Below are 16,681 nucleotides of genomic sequence, written 5' to 3' on the forward strand. Positions count from 1 at the left end.
AGCAGATCATGTAATCCTTTCTCTTGTTTTCTTTTAATAAGAGAAATGCACCAATCTGCAGCAATAAAAATGTTGTAAATAGTCATTAGTATAAGGTTCATAAATTAATTGATCTAATACTATGTTTTCTTCACATGAATTTAATTGGCTTATTCAAAAACACGTTCACATAGAACCACTCAATAAGATTAGGATAATTTTAATACAACTTGGTTGCCATGCCATTGCTGGCATGTGTGCTCCTTGTTTTGGCCATTAAGGCATGTAGGATCTTAGTTCTCCTGACTAGGATCAAACCCACGCCCCTGACAAGCGAGAAGTCTTAATCACTGGACCACTAGGGAAGTCCCATGTACTCTTCATTTTCTTGCTTTAAATCTCCACATGCTGGCAGCTAAGGTGTATCTTGCCACTCCAGCAAAGTGTCACATAGATTCGGGACTTTGAAATATCATTGTCACTGCCCAGCTATCTCTCAGATCTCCTTACAGGGTTGCTGCTTCTTAAAGTGAAAATTATAACTAGGCCTGGTGCACTTCCCAAACAGGGCAAAGGAGCAGAGAAATAGATGTATGTTGTAAAGTACTTGATGGTTATAGGTAGCTAGCACCTGCAAAGTCTTACATATTCAAGCAGCAGTGCCACCAGGAGACACAGAGAACAAAGCAGGGCAATTCGGAACAGAGAAAGTGAGGTGTTCCAGTCCTCTAAGTGCCCTGATATACCACAAAGTGCTTCCATTAACATCCCCAGAGGGCCCAGATGGGAATCACCATCTCACTGGGAAGCAAGAAGAGTTAGGGGAGCACTTCCTCAGATTCACTTATATAATCCAGGAAACAGGGCTCAGAGCCCTTCTCCCTGTTATGGTCTCTCATTCAACTTGGGATTCAATGCAATGAATAAACCACGAATCTCAGTTCGGATCACTGAGAGCATTCTGATGAAAGAGGAATTTTTGCTGGATATAAGAGGGAAAGTGAAAGTGTTAGTCACTTAGTCGTGTCTCTTTGTAACTCCATGGACTATAGCCCACCAGGCTCCTCTGTACATGGAATTCTCCAAGCAAGAATACTGGAGTGGGTACCATTCCCTTCTCCAGGGGATCTTCCTGACCCAGGGATTCAACCTGGGTCTACTGCCTTGCAGGTACATTCTTTATTGTCTGAGCCACCAGGGAAGCCCCTAAGAGGGAAATAGAAGGTAGAAAGAAGGAGAAGACAAGATAGAACTTGCAGGCTCTGTCTGAGAGGCTCTTAGAAGCAAAGGCCTACCATCATGGACTGCAAAGTGCTGCTGCTGGAATGTAAATGCAATCAAGTGAGGCAGAAAATGCAGGTGAAAATTTGTTGTGGATTTTCTGACTCATCACATGCCGAGCACTATGCTATAAATACAGCAGAAAAAAAAACCAGAAGTGATGGCTCTGGAGGCTACAAGTCTAGGGAAGAAGATAGCAGAAAAGCCAAGGTAATAAGTGTGAAAAACTAAATAACACTGGGAGCCACAGCAGCAAAGGTGCCCACCTGATATGGGGACCCATTCTGGCTAAAAGAAGGCTTCTTAAGAACAGGCTAGTTAAGCCCAGCTGAGCATGATCCAGTGAAGGCGAAATTCAGGACTCAGGTCCTGGGTGTCTTGAGGGAATACATTTAGCTAAGCTAGAATGGGAGTGAGGAGAAAATGTAGCAAGAGCTGAATCTGAAGAAATCAGCATTCAGGGCCTTGCTGGCTGAGCATCTGAGCTTTTCCCAAGGGCTAGCCATTGAAAGGTGCCACTGAAGGGTGTTGGCCAGGGGAGTGCCACAATGGACATGGTTCAGGAGGATTACTTTGCACAGAAAGATGGCAGGACAAAGCTGGGAAGGAAAGCCAAGAGCTTCTGCAGATGCCTCTCGAGAGGCAAGAAGGACCACACAAAGTCCTCAGTGCCCTGGCAGCAGTGACTGGGGGGAAAGAGATGGGGAGAGAAGTATGAGTGCCTTTTCTCATAGTACTAGAGGCTGGAAGTCCAAGATCAAAGTGGCAGCATGGTCAGTTTCTGATGACAGCTCTTTGCTCTCTTATAGATGGCCACTTCTCACCATGTCCTCACATGGCATAAGGAGAGAGAAAGGGAGAGAGAGGGGGTGAGAGAGGGAGGGAGAGAACAAGCTCTCAGGTGTCTCTTCTTGTTGTTTAGTAGCTGAGTCATGTCCGACTCTTTGTGACTCCATGGACTGTGGCCTGCCAGGTTCATCTGTCCATGGGATTTCCCAGGCAAGAATACTGGAGTGGGTTGCCATTTCCTTCTCCAGGAGATCTTCCCGACCCAGGGATCGAACCTGTGTCTCCTGCATTGGCAGGCAGGTTCTTTATAACTGAGCTACCAGGAAAGCCCAGTGTCTTTTGTTACAAGGACACTAATCCCACCATGGGGGCCCCACCTGCATGACCTTATCTAAACCTAATAACCCCCCAAAGGCCTCATTTCTAAATACCTGACTTTATGAAGGGTTAGGGCTTCAGGATATGAATTTGGGAAGGTGTAGGATTTCGGGGATAGGGAGGACACTGCAGTCCACAGCAGAATGGGATGCTTTCAATCTGTGTATGAAGTCCTGGACACAGCACATTTCTCAAACTGATCAGGATCAAACAGCAAAAACTTTGATAACTGAACTACAGCATGGAATGGCATAGGTTTCAAACTGACCTCTGGGTAGCACACAAGCAACAGACCACAAAAGCACTGCAACGGCTTTGAAAAGTAATTGATATTTAAAACACAGCCCACAAAAGTGGGCCAGGACACGCATTCTTAACATAAATAGATTGACTGCCTATTAAAATAGTTGTATGAAAAACAGAGTCTCCTAACCTTGTACTCAAAATGTCCAGGATACAGTCCAAAATTACTCATACCAAGAGCCAAGACAATCTCAACTCAAATGGGAAAAGATCATCAACAGACACTTAGTACTGAGATGACATAGAGGTTGAAATTATCTGACAAGGATTTTAAAACAGTTACATAAACACTTTAACAAGCAATTACAAGAACTCTTTAGGCAAATGGAAAAAGTAAAAAAACTATCAGCAAAGGAACAATAGATATGTAGAAGAACCAAATGGAACTTTTAGAAATGAAAGCTTTCACAACCAAGGCAAACAAACAAACAACAAAAATAACACTGGATGAGCTCAAGGGTAGAAAGGAAAATATAGAGAAAAGGATCAGTGAAGTTTCAGATAGTTGATAAAATTATTTAATTTGAATAAGAAAGAGAAAACAGTTTTATTATTATTATTATTATTTTTGGCAGTGCCACATGGGATTGAACCCTCAACCAGGGATTGAACCCACTCCCCCTGCCTTAACCACTGGATTACCAGGAAAGTCCTGAATATAGTTTTCTCAAAAAAAAAAAAAAAAAAAAGTAGCAGAGTCTCAGGACCTATGGGACAACAGCAAAAGATATAAAATTTGTGTCACTGGAGTCCCAAGAGGAGAGGATGCCCACTTTCACCACTTTTATTTAACATACTACTAGACATCTAGTGGGAGCAACTAGCCAAGAAAAAGAAAATAAAAGGTTTATCTTTGTTCTTATATGACATGATCTTATATCAAGATAACACTAAAGATTACACACAAATACAAAATAAACTGTCAGAACTAATAATAAGTGAATTCAGAAAAGCTGAAGAATATAAAATATACTCAAAAATCACTTATATTTCTAATACACCAAAAATGAACTATGTGAAAAAGGTTATGAAAACAATTCTACTTGTAATAGCATCAAAAAGAATAATATACTTAGGAATTAAATTAACTAAAGAGGCAAAAAGTTTTGTACACTTAAAAGTACAAAATATTGTTGAAAGAAATTTAAAAGATACAAATAAATGAAAAGACATCTCATGTTTATGCACTGGAAAAATTAATATAGTTAAGATGTCAGTATTATCCAAAGCAATCTATAGATTCAATGCAATCTCATCAAAATCTCAACGGTGATTTTTACAGTAATAGAAAAAATCTGCCATAAAATTCAAAATTCAATGAACTCCAAATAACCAAAAACAATCCTGAAAAAGAAGAAAGTTGGAGGTCTCATAGTTGCTGATTTCAAAACTTTCTACAAAGCTAAAGTAATCAAAACAATGTGGTACTGGCATAAAGACAGACACATAGGCCAATGAATTAACATAGAGAGCCAAAAAATAAACTCTTGCATATGTGGTCGGATGATTTTCAACAAGGGTGGCAAAACCATTCAATAGGGAAAGGATAATCATTTCAGCAAATGGTACTGGGAAAACTGAATATTGACATGGAAAAGAATGAAGTTGGACACTTATTATACCATTTATAAAAATAAACTCAGAATGGATCAAAGACCTAAATATAAGGGCTAAAACTATAAAACTCTTAGAAGAAAACATAGGGGTAATTTTATGACATTGAATTTGACAATAATTTCTTAATTTGACTTGGATATGATGACAAAAGAAAAAATAGATCAGTTGGGCTACATCAACATTAAAAACTTCTGTACATAAAAGGACACAATCAATAGAGTGAAAAGGCAACCCGTGGAATGGGTGAAAATATATACAAATCATATATCTGACAAGGGTTTCACAGCCAGAACATATGAACAACTAGAACTCAACAACAAAACACAAACTACCTAATTCAAAAATGGGTAATGTAGTTGAGTACCTATATTTAAGTGGAAATTCAACAGAAATCTCTGAAGAAAATATGCAAGTGGCCAATGAGCTCATGAAAATATGCTCAACATCCTTAAATCATTAGGGAGACGCAAATCAAAATTATAATAAGATACCACCTCACACCCACCCTCACACCTATCCAGAAAACCGAAAATTAGTATTGGGGAGGATGTGGAGAAATTGAAATCCTCTCTGTTAGTGGGAATGTAAAAATAGTACAATTGTGAAAAACAGTGTATCAGTTCCTCAAAAAATTAAATGAAGAATTATCACGTGGGCCAGCAATTCTACTGCATATATACTCAAAAGAATAGAAAGCAGGATCTTAAGGTGGTGTTTATACACTTATGTCCCTAGCAGCATTATCCAGAGTAGCGAAAATGTAGAAGCAACCCAAGTATCCATCAAGGAGCGACTGGATAAGCAAAATATGGCATAGCCATATAATGGAACACTGTGGAGCTTTAAATAGGAAGGAAGGTCTGACACATGGTACAACATGGATAAACCCTGAGGACACTGGGCTAAGTGGAATAAGCTAGTCACGAAGGAACAAGTACTGTATCCCACCAGGCTTGCATGGAATGGGGAAGGAGCAGTTTCCTCACATAAAAAGTGGAACGTGTAATAAGCAGAAAATAATTTGTCCCCATAGATCCAAGGGGACCATGACCAAATGGCAAACACCCACAGGACCTCAACAGATCTGTGGTTACATTCCCACCCTTAGCTGTCCTGAGCAGCATCTGCTCAGAGCTAAACTCAGAGAAGTTCCTTTCTGGCTTTCCTTTCCAAATCTGTGGTTCCCACAGCAGCCAGGCTTATACCGCAGAGCTCTGTCCTGACTTGGGTTCAGAAAAGAGCATGCTGCAGACCCAGCAGACATTTCCCCAGGGTGAGGTGGGGTAGATCAGGGAAGAATCCATTTCCTTCTGAGCATCTGAATGAATACCATGGAAATCTGAGAGCTCCAGGGGCCACCATGGCCTCAGACTGTAAAGCGGAGAAGTCTAGCTGCTCGGAAATAAGAGGGAAGCAGATGCCTGGAGAAAAACATAGGGGTGAGAAAAGTGTCCTCCAGGGTTCTCGGCGGCCTTCCATTCCCAGTTCTCATCCTTCCCAGGGTCTGACTGCTTACCCAACTTGGGCTCCATGAGGTACTGACGCATCCGTATAATAAATTCCCTTTTCAAAGCTGCCTACACATTTCCCTTATTCACAAAGTTACAAACAATATGGATTAAAGATTTAAGGAGATTTCAGGAGTTCCCTGGTGGTCCAGTGGTTAAGAATCCACCTGCCAACACAGGGGACACAGTTTCTATCCCCAGTCTGGGAGGATCCCACATGTCATGGAACAACTAATCCTTTGTGCCACAACTACTGGGCCTGTTCTAGAGCCCCGTGTTCTGCAACAAGGGAAGCCACCGCAAGAAGCCTGAGCACCACAACAAAGAGTAGCTGCCATTCACCAGAACTAGAGAAAGCCCAAGCCCAGCAGCGAAAACCCAGTGCAGTCAAATATATATATAAATATATATATATTTAAAGGAGATTTCAGAGTCTGGATCAGGGAGTGGGGCTGTTCTGCAGAGACCTGGCCTCCCACATCAGCCGTGAAGTCTGCTGGGACCTAAGGCCCAGTGGTCTAGAATGCCAAGTTATACTTCTATAAGGGAAAGAGTCAGTCTCAGAAGTTTGGTGCTAGGTTGCTTACTGGGAGAATACCCAGAGTCCACTCAACTCATGGACTAAATTCTGCAAACAAACCTCTCCCAGTTCTATCTCAAGGGCAGCCTAAATACCGCGGGTTCTCCAGAGCAGTCCCGATTTAAAATGTGTTGCCAATATCTGCTCCTGTGTCACCATTTTTGGTGAAGAAATGTGGTCACCATAAATATACTCCAACAGGATTCCAAGGGTTTTTCAAAGACATCTCTTGTAGATTCTCTTGGCTCAGCAAGTAAGTACTATGCATACACTGGATAAAGGAATTAGTGATCAGAAGTTACCAGACAGGGCAGCATGTATTCCACAGGGCCCAGGGAGCTGGTGCTGTTTGTTCTGAAGCCACAAAGCACCTGATCATTTGTGTCGGGCTAACTTTCTGTATAATATATTAAACGTACAGAAAGAGAATTCTACTGTATATAATTCTAGCTAGATGACCTTAGTTATTTATGAGCTTCAGTTTCCTCATCTTTATAATGATACAATTAAAAATTACTTTCTTCATAAGTAAACTACAGTGCCTGACATATCGTAAGTTACGGTAGGCAAATAGATGGTGCAAATGGAGGTGTAAAGCAACTGAATAGATTGCTAAACTTCTAAGAATGGTAATTTCTAGGGTTATAAATAGGCTTCACGTGAGTGCTATTAAAGGCTGTTCCCACATTTAAATGCTCCAGATCAAAGTATTCTTTCTTCTAAGATTTTCCCAGAAAGTTTCTCCTCTCCCACTCCCATATTCCACCACCCTCAATCGCATTATCTCCATAAATAGTGCCCCAGTCACCCTGTTACTCAGATTAAAATCTAGTCACCCTGGCTCTTCTCTCTTAAGCCTTCCATCTAAACTACTCACAAATCCTGCCAGTTCTACCTTCAAAATTCACAAGGTTCTTAAGTTCATAAGGTTTAGAATGAGACCACTACACCCTAGTTCAAAGGTGACAGTAACTTTAACACAATTGAAAATTATCATCTTTATACTGCCTAATTTATAAGAGAAGGTCAGAGCCACCCACTCCCCCCAAGGACACCTTCTTTGGGAAGTGCTGCCCCCTTTCCATGAGCGATGGTTCACTTAGGATGGATGCAAGGGAGTTGGGTTGGTGAGCTGTAGGTCCCTCAGGAAGCTTGATGGAAGTGGTACTTTTTAAATAGAGTGTGAAACAGAGAGAAAGAATTCTATTTCCAGGCCACTGCTCAGATATTTGGGAGCACTACCTCCTCAGGACACTTTTTAGATATCTGTAAAAATGGGTATCTTAGGACCTTCTGTTTCAGTGTCTACCTGGTCTCCTAAATGGGGGATAGAGACTCGGCAGAAGTCTTGGCTAGTTCCATGCTGGTCTCCAGCATAAGGCTATGACCCATCAGAGAATGATGAATTCACAGTCAAGGAGGTGATGAATGGGAAGAAGAGGTCTTGGACTTGGAGATCCCATTTCTAGGGGGATAGGTTTTATGGGTGTGCTGGCAGGTGGAACAGTTTGTCACATCTCTGAGAATTAAAAAGGGATGTCTCTCTTTGGAAATATCCCAGCATTGCTGACTGGGTGGGGCTCTAACCTATTCCCAGGCTGAACATGTTCCGAAGAGATTTTTATTGATTGGTATGTTTTCGTTTAGTTTTCTGTGATGCGTGTGAATACAAGTAGAATGAAATGCTTCTTTTAGGACGGATCATAAAATCAACTTGTCATGTTCACCTATGTGGATGTGACTTATCATTTTTAAAGTTCCATTGGAATTCTCTTCTAGAAAAAAAACATGTTTATGGAATCCTGTATAGTGCTTGAAAATAATACCTGTATGACATAGGATTCGTTTGTTTGAGGTCAAGAAAGAGACTTAAGGGATGAATCAGGCCCTGAGGCTCAGCTCCTAGGCCATTCTGTCCCTTTGGCTTGTGTCCTCTCAGAGATCTGAACAGTCCTAGATGCTGCTCTTTGGAAATGAGCAGACACTGCTTCCTTTTCTCTAATCTGTGGAAAGGTCACCAGGATAATGCATCTACCAGGTTGAAGACCAGCTTTGGGAGAACTTGAGAGACACAGTGGGAGAAGACCGGGAAAGGAAGGTTCCAGCTACATGGTCTGGCTGTGGGGAAAGGGTAAGATAAGTTAGGGCCAGGAAGACCCAGGGCCCACCTCAGGGGGCTCTGAGGTTGAATGTGAAAGCGGAAACCTTGGCTGCCTTGGCATCCAGTACAGCCCTAGGGTCTGAAACAACACTCGTTAATAGGTTATGAGACATACAACTTACCTGTTGGATGAATGAATGGAGTGTTCACACAAGCACATTGCTCTATGAGAAACTCCTCAACAACACCCCGCTCACAGTAGGGTCGAGGAGGCTGAACGGCTGTCACCTCGGGCCTATTTCCTCCCCGTTTCAGCAGAGAACTCACTCAGCTTGTCTGAATTAGTTCACATAAAACAGGCTGATGTCAGTGGCTAAGCTTCAGAGGCTTCTCCTTTTTACAAGGGTACTTCCTGACCAGGAAGATTTCATTATTTCATAACTGTTCAATTGGTTCCATTCAGCCTAAAAAATGAAGGGCAGTACAGCGGCGTGGTGCTCCTAGAACTTTTTCACATGGGTCCAATCCAGTTGTGCCAGGCCTGGGCCCACCTCTGGGTGCGCCCTGTGGCTTCTTGGCTGGTACTTTCTTCCTATTAAAGATAATTGTATATATAAGCCCTGAGTGGCTTTAGCGATGGGTGGTCCCTGTTCCTTGTTCATGACAGCGGCCTAATTCAGATCCTTCTACCCCCAGAAGGCTCCCTTGGAGGATAGCTCTGGAGTCTAGTGAGGACTTGGGACAAGAAGAGGGAAGGGTAAAAAGAGGCAGAGAACAAACCAAAGGAAGTAAAATCCATGTACGAGAGATAGTATAGTTTTTTGGAAAGAATCCTGCAAAGCGTTTAGAAAAACTGATTCCTGATCTGATACATCTCACTGACAGGTCAGCCAAATGTATTTTGTTGGACTCATACAGCAGGTATATAGCTGACTGAACAAGACCTCAAGTTTCAGGATGAAACCCTCTGACAGAATTGATTCAACCTCATCCCCCAGGGTTCAGGACCCATCAGCCAAACAAATCCCATCAACCCTGATGATGTGTACTCTAGAAAGCCAAGGGGCTTTCTCCTTAAGCCTCTATGCTGACCTTTCCTCTTGGCCCAAGGCATTTATCCAGGTACACAGGGTGTATTAGGATTACCGGCTCCACTTTCTCCTGCAAGGAGGAAGCCTGCTGCTGCTAAATCGCTTCAGTCTTGTCTGACTCTGTGCACCTAGGGAGGTTCTATCATCTGTAACAACCCCAGCCCGTGAGCTGAGGCTGCCTTGAACACCTTCCAGAGCCGAGGTGGTGGAAGTGATCAAGGGGCATTGATCACTTCAGCTGAAATCAAGGACAAGTTTTCACATCACCTTTCCTAACTGGATGATTCCCATTGGATGGAAAAGTGCCCTCAGGGTCCATATACATAGTGAGTCTGAGCAAACAATGGTAACCTTATTTTGAAGATATCTCAACAATTGTCAGGGGCTTCCCAGGTGGCACGACTGGTAAAGGCCCTGCCAGCAATGCAAGAGACTTAAGAGGCATGGGTTCGATCCCTGGGTCAGAAAGATCCCCTGGAGGAAGGCATGGCAACCCACTCCAGTACTCTCGCCTGGAGAATCCCATGGACAAGGGAGACTCGCTGACCAAAGTTCAGAGCATCACAACAAGTTGACACAACTGAAACAACTTAGCACGCACACACACACAGCAGTTGTCAGGGCTACACGAGCCGCCGGTGGTTAAGCACTCAAAGGTCTCTTATGACAACCGCAAGGTACTAGTCAGGGGCCTGACACGATGGAGACAGGTGTCTGTATCCAACAGAGCCATGAGCCATGAAAGAGAGCCCTGAGTCCTTCCCTTCTCTGAGTTTCCCCAGCATACTTGAAGAGACGTGTATGGCCTTTGATTTCTCGGGGGGAAATAAAGATCTCTGGCCTCTGCCCCAAGAATCTTACTCCTTAAAGGAGCTGCATTGAGGACCTAAGGGGATGGGAGAATCAGTATCACGTCTCATTGATTTACTCCTGGTTTGCTGGTTTCCTATGGTGGCGATCTTGGTGCTTCATTGACATTATTCTTGTAGACTTTTTAATTCTATCCTGTGCTTTCTGATTGATTCTTGGATGAAAGACTCAAGTAACATACACTGATAGTCAAGTGCATAATTTATACAAATCTTAGGTATATAATATGTAAGAGGCACAAAGAACCTGAAGCAGTGTAGGTAGACAAACATGAAATAAATTAACAAAATGAGCCAATCTTAGTATGTAAGATTACAATAGATAACACTAAAAACTGGAATAACTGTACGTGCTTTTTTCTCCCCCCTCTTTGGTCACACCACATGGCATGAGGGATCTTAGTTCCCTGACCAGGGATCGAACTTGTACCCCCTGCCCTGGAAGCACAGAGTCTTAACCATTGGACCTCTAGGGAAGTCTTCAGTGCTGACTTTAAAGTAATTTCGTGTTATTTTAACTTAGTGCTTAAATTTGGGGCTCTGGAATGAATTAACAATTTTCCACTGAAATTAAACTTAATTATGTTTTGTAACTTAGGAGAATTTTCCCCAGATGAGGCTTTCTTTTCTTTCCTCTTCTGATCTTTATGTTATAAGCATTTTCAGATTTAAAGTATAATGAATATGCATATATATGTGATCAAAATTTAACAGCTGCTGACATTTTGCCATGTTTGCTTTACCTATAACTGTTCTGAAAATGTTTTTGAAAATAAATTACAAATACATTGACATTTTACTCCTTAGGTTTCTCTGAAATTTTCTCTGAAAATATGACATTTTCCCACATAACTAGGATAAAACTATCACACCTAACAAAACCAATAGTCATTCCTTAAACTTATCTAGTACTCAGTAAAAATCATATTTCTTGAGAATAAATTACTCAACCTACAGTTGGAGAAACATTGTAATCCAGGAGAGAACCTGAAGATATTATATTTATATATCTAAGACCCTATAATAGTTTCCCTGTGGAAGGAACCAAAATAGCTCCCCTACACAAGGGAAAAAAGTGACAGAAATTTTCATTTTGTTCAAAAAAGTTTTAGACAGCATCAACAGAAACTTGTAAATTTCATTGCTATTGTCTGAGTGTGCATCAAGGTGAACAGGATGTTCAAAGTTCCCAAAGGGGACTCTTTTCCTTGGGTATCAGTAGGAGTCCCTGAACTGGAGACACAGTACATCTTTTCTCTCCTCTTTAGATACACACCAATGTGTGAGGTACACTGATCATCAGTTCTCAAACTCTCAAGACCACTGCCTCCCAAAGAAAGTGAACTTCCTGGATTCTCAAGACCCACTAAGGATGGCTCTGGACAGCATCACTCTGTGCTATTCTGTTCTCACAGCTGTGCTCCTCAGGAGTCTCTGTGAAGCACTGAGACACTCGATCATCAAGGCCAGCAACTGACTCTCAGCTACATCCTGCTTACCTTCCTCTTCCTGGGTTTCCTCTGTTCTTACTCTCCATCAGCCCTCCCAACACAGGCACCTGCATAGCTCAGCAAATGACATTTACATTTGTGTTTGCTGTGGTTATTTCTATACTGTTAAGGCTAAAATCATGACTGTGGTTTTGGCTTTCAAGATAAAGGGAAAAGAATAAGACAGTGGTTTGTATCAGGAGCACTGACTTTGTCCCTCCCATCAAGCCTTGATCCAAGTCAGAATCTAGAATCGGGTTGGGACTCTCTCCTTTTTTCACTGAAATGAACACACACATCATCGCTGGATGCACTAAGGGCTCCGTCACTGCCTTCCACTGTGGCCTGGAATGCTTGGGGTCCTTGGCCCTGGGAAGCACTGCTGTGGATTCCCCAGTCAGGAACCTACCTGACACCTTCAGTGAAGCCAACTTCAAGCATGCTGGTGTCCTGCAGTGTCTGGGTCACCTCCTTGCCTATCACAGCACCACAGTGATCATGCAGACCTTTTTCTTCTTGGCCTCCAGTGCAGGACTACTAGGCTGCATCTTTGCCACCCAAGTGCTACATCAATATTCTGCTGAGTACTGATGAGAATACCTTGCAGGGTTTATTTTAGGGTCTATTTAAGGAGTAAAACAGGCCCTGGAGTCAATAAACATTTCAAAGATTGATCTTATGGTTCTCAAATAAGATGTCTGATAGGTAGCAGACACATAAAAAAAATCACCATTTTTATAGAGAGTGATTCCAGACCAAATTTATAATTTCACCTCTTTCTCAGTTAGCAGAGGGTTTTTCTCCTATGTTCTCTAATATACCAGCGGCACAGCTATGCTCAGCCAACAGTTCTTGAAATTTCAAAGTTATCTTGGATATTCCACTCTTCAAAATTAAATCTATTATCCCTATTATCTATTTACAGGAACAAAAACTTCATTTTACCCTTCAGTTCTTGAATGAATTTTCTAGCCAAGACACTGATAGTTGGTACAATCTACCAGGTGGTGGTCTACTATTAATATTTTAATTTGGTCCCCAAAACCTTTAGGCACCATCAATAGAAGTTAATGCTCATCCCTAATTAAAATGGCTTTTCACACACTAATACGGGGACTTATTCCCCTATTTCTTCTTCTAATATATTTAAAGTTTTATCTTTTAACTATTCAGTTTATCTGGTGTTTGTTTTTTGTGGTTTGTGAAGGAAGCTACACCATCCCTTTTTTTTAAGAGAGAGAACTGGAGGGTGTGTGGTTTGCTATTTGTCCTGAGTGAGTCAGGTCTATTGAACAGAAGTGCCTAAAGTGAAAGACTGAAGAGATTTTGGGGCCCAAAGCCCCAACTCTGGGGAGGCCCTATATGATGACAGGCCAATTTATAAGCTGAAGATGTCATAAGCAAGGAGGGAACAGAATCGTAGTTTCCTGGGAGCCTGAGAATCCTGTGGGATCTGGGCCACCCAGAGGTCAGTTATAGGACACACAAGATTAGAGAGACACAGAAGCGCATCAGATGGAAGAAATTCCTGCAATTCAGAGCCAGTCAGCATAAGAGATAGAGATGGGAGAGGTGGAGTCTGCCCTGAGCTCACATTGCCCACCATCTGGAGGGACAGGAACGTTCAGGATGTGAGGGAGCTGGAGGGAGTCTCTGCATTAGCCCAGGGTGGGGAGGATGAAACCTCAACAGTTACAGTAACGAAGAGAATTATAGAAGCAGTGTATGTGCTTTCTATTGCCATGAGAGCAAATGATCATAAATTTGGTGGCTTTAAAACAACACAAATGCACTCTCTTTCATTTCTGTAGGTAAGAAGTCTGACACGGCTCTCCCTGGGCTGTGTTCCTCCTGGAAGCTCCAGGACAGAATCCATTTCTTTGCCTTTTCCAGCTTCTAGAGGCTCTTACAGTCTTGTGCTCCAACCCTGCATCTCCTGGGTGATTCCTCCATGATTGTTATCTCCTGATACTCTCCCATCTCTCTCTTCAACTTTTAAGGACCCTTGTGATTAGACTGGACCCACCCAGAAAATCCAGGATCAGCTCTCCTTCAGCAAGGTCCTCAACTTAATCACGTCGACAAAAGTGATGTGACAGTCACAGCTTCAGGGATTAGGTAATAGACATCTTCCGAGGACAGTTTCTCTGTCTACCACACATTGATCAGGAAGAAGAAGAAGAAGAAAAAGAATCCTCAAACTGCTATCCATCATACAGTGGAGAAATTGTGTTTCCGAGGCAGAAGCCATCAGTGTATGTGGGATCTGTAACTCCAGTCAGAAGGCTGTCTCAACAGGGAAAATAGCCACACTCCACGAGGCCATGGCCCTGCCTCTTTCTGATCAGATCTCTGACGGCTCCTCTCCAGGCAAGGCCGGGACTCCAGCCTGTCCTTTTTAGGGTACAAAGATGTGGCTTCCACCAACATTGACCCTACCATGTCCTTGAAACTAATCTGTGTTGTTCCCTGTGAAGGACAGTTCGCACAGCCAGGAAAGAGAGGTTTTAGGATGAGAACCTCTTCTTACTGGGAGGGGTGATGGTGTGGGGGAAAGGCCATGGTTAGGACAGTGACATGGGGGCAACTGCCCAATAGGAGCTCTCCAGGCTCCCCGGCCCAGTCACATGGCAGCAGTAGCGAAGTTTAGAAGACAAGGGTGGACGAGGAAGGAGCTCACTGCACATCAACCGAAGAGCTGTGGGCGCAGAAGTGCTTAAAGAAAGCAACCCGCAGGCTGCACAGGCTGCCTCCTGCTCAGGCCAGTTTGTCCTAAGAGACTTTCTGATGACAAGTGTGGGGGACTGAGAATTACGCAGCCTGGAGCCTGGGGCAGTAGGAAGCTGACACTCAGCAAAGAGGACACCTGGTGTTTTGATTAGCAGTTGCCTGACAGTTGTGGCTCAGCCTATCCCATTACTGGCTCGACACTGGGCACTCGTGGACAGTGAGAGACTAGCTCCCCTTGTGCTGTTCTTCCCTGACATGTCTGCCATGGAATAAAGTGGGCCCTGCCCAGCAAGCCCCTATTATTAAGTGAAAACAGTACATCCAAGAAAGGAGTAAACCAGCTATCAATGGACTCTCCCACCTGCGTGGAAGTGTGGCCCTGTGATGCGGGGTCTTCAGTATACCACTGTCCTGGAGGATGCCTAAGAAAGAGCTAAAGCATGTAGGGGGGAAACAAAAAAACTCTGCCCATGAACAGAGATGCAGACTGGTGCTTGTCCTGTAAGACATCCCCTGAACACACCTTGTTATATTTGCCGCAACTTGCAGCCAGTAGCCAACAGCCATCAATTGTGGCGCCTGACAACTGAACAACCTGGATACAGTCCCAACCCCTTAGGGACAAACTCTGTGGCAGCAGAGTGCTCAGGATTCACACGCTCTGTTCATGACCCACGGAAAAGGACCCTTTGGCAATGAACATCAGTGGAAGCAATGATCAGTTCTGCGTCACACAGGTAAAGATCACAGCCACCTGTATATCCATCGCCCAGACTCTGGAGACCCGTGACCCTTGCCCCAGGGGTACCACTGGGTGTCAACTACAGTGATCCCCTTTCTGGGTACCACACAATTCCCACTTGCAGAACAGATGCAGGACATGTCATCTGAGAACTCCTAAACGTGCTGCTGCATGTCCGAACTCCCTGAACACATCCAGTCAGACAGCGATGCCTCCCTCGTGGTCACGAGTGCCAACATCTGGCATTAATGTGGCATATCATGCCCAGTATCACCCACAGACAATAGAAACCATGAAAAGATGAAGTGGACTCTTTTTTAAAAACTGGGGACATCATAAGTGGACTCTACTTGTGGCAATTTTCCAGAAATGTACCACCACTTAAGTACACTATTTAATTAGGATGGAGGATGAGAAAAGGCCCACCTTGCCTGCAAGAGACTCCAGCCACACAATGAGACTTCTCCCACCTCCATTTTTCTCTCCTGTGCCCACCTGCAGGAACCCAGGCCATAGGGTCTGTGTGAGGCCGAGCAGAGCTGGGGACCAGGCAGTTTGGGGACATAATGAGCAGAAGCACAAGGTGACAACTCCTAGGGTGGTCCTGCCAGCATGGCCAGCATGATCTGAGATGCATGTATAATCTCCCAGGGATGAGTCCATCCAGAGTAAGAAACGGCGAGGATTTTTTAAAGAGTTAAAACTCCCGTGCTGCAGGGACAGGTCATACAGATACTGACCATGGGGCCATGAGAGGACAGCTGTTCTGCTGGTGGGAGGAGATCTCAGACTCTCTGGAGGTCAAAGATGTTGTGGGGTGGGGGTGGGCAGCATTAGTGACTCGGCTGTCACATGCAGGACCCCTGGCCCAGCCTGTCATCCCAGAATGCTCTGACAACCTCATCCCAGACCATTGCCATGCCTTCCGATCTGAGTCCTGGACACCCCCTCTTGGGACACTCTGAACTGAGGACTGACTGGGGAGGCAGAATGGCTTCCACCAAATGACAAAACAATATTTCCTAGATGCTGATGTGAACTCCCTTAGCTTCACCTTATTACAGCTGGTGCCCTGTGGTTACTCTCTACTGTCAAAATGAAAGCAAAGCCCTCCCGTGCGCTTCCTGCAGAACTGAACTGGTTGCTGGGTGTCACTGCCAGCCCCCACCTGGTCCTGCTGATGGGGCCACCTAGCCCTCTCCTGGTCTCTTACCCACCCTCCT

This window comes from Oryx dammah, unplaced genomic scaffold (genome assembly GCF_014754425.2).
Source record: "Oryx dammah isolate SB20612 unplaced genomic scaffold, SCBI_Odam_1.1 HiC_scaffold_9, whole genome shotgun sequence".
Taxonomy (NCBI): domain Eukaryota; kingdom Metazoa; phylum Chordata; class Mammalia; order Artiodactyla; family Bovidae; genus Oryx; species Oryx dammah.